The sequence below is a fragment of the Sinocyclocheilus grahami genome, unplaced genomic scaffold (genome assembly GCF_001515645.1).
Source record: "Sinocyclocheilus grahami isolate Dianchi unplaced genomic scaffold, SAMN03320097.WGS_v1.1 scaffold10135.1, whole genome shotgun sequence".
Taxonomy (NCBI): domain Eukaryota; kingdom Metazoa; phylum Chordata; class Actinopteri; order Cypriniformes; family Cyprinidae; genus Sinocyclocheilus; species Sinocyclocheilus grahami.
Window position 1 is genome coordinate 6,827 of NW_015513061.1, and position 546 is coordinate 7,372.

Here is a 546-nt window from a genome sequence, read left to right on the forward strand (position 1 = left end):
TTTGTTTTTGGTTTTAGTAATTTTAAGGCAACATTTTAAATTTTTGTTTTATATTTTGATATAGTATTTTGATATTATATTTAGTTTTTCCATTCAATATTTATTTTACTTCATTTTATATTATTACCTACATTGATTTTTTTATAGTTTTAGTTAACAATAACAACACTGCTAACAACACCCCTTTACCATGGTAAATTCACTGCCATGCATCGCCTCAGATAGTTGATTGCTTTACTAAATCTAATGCATGATAATGGTGTCATTACAGCAGATGCGGAGCACAGCGCCACAGTGATTTGCTGTAAGCGAGCGAGTGACATTCACTCCAGTCCCATTAGAGCACTGATATTAGCACCTTCATCGCCTGCCATCAGGACCAGCAGGAGCAGCGGGCAGGAGTTTCCTCTCAAACGCAGATCAAAGGCAGATTAACCAGGGCTAAACACCCTTTAGCATGTGTGTGTGTGTGTGTGTGTGTGTGTGTGTGTGTGAGTGAGTGAGTGAGTGTGTTCAGAGAGCTTGCAGAACGATCAAAGTCTCTCC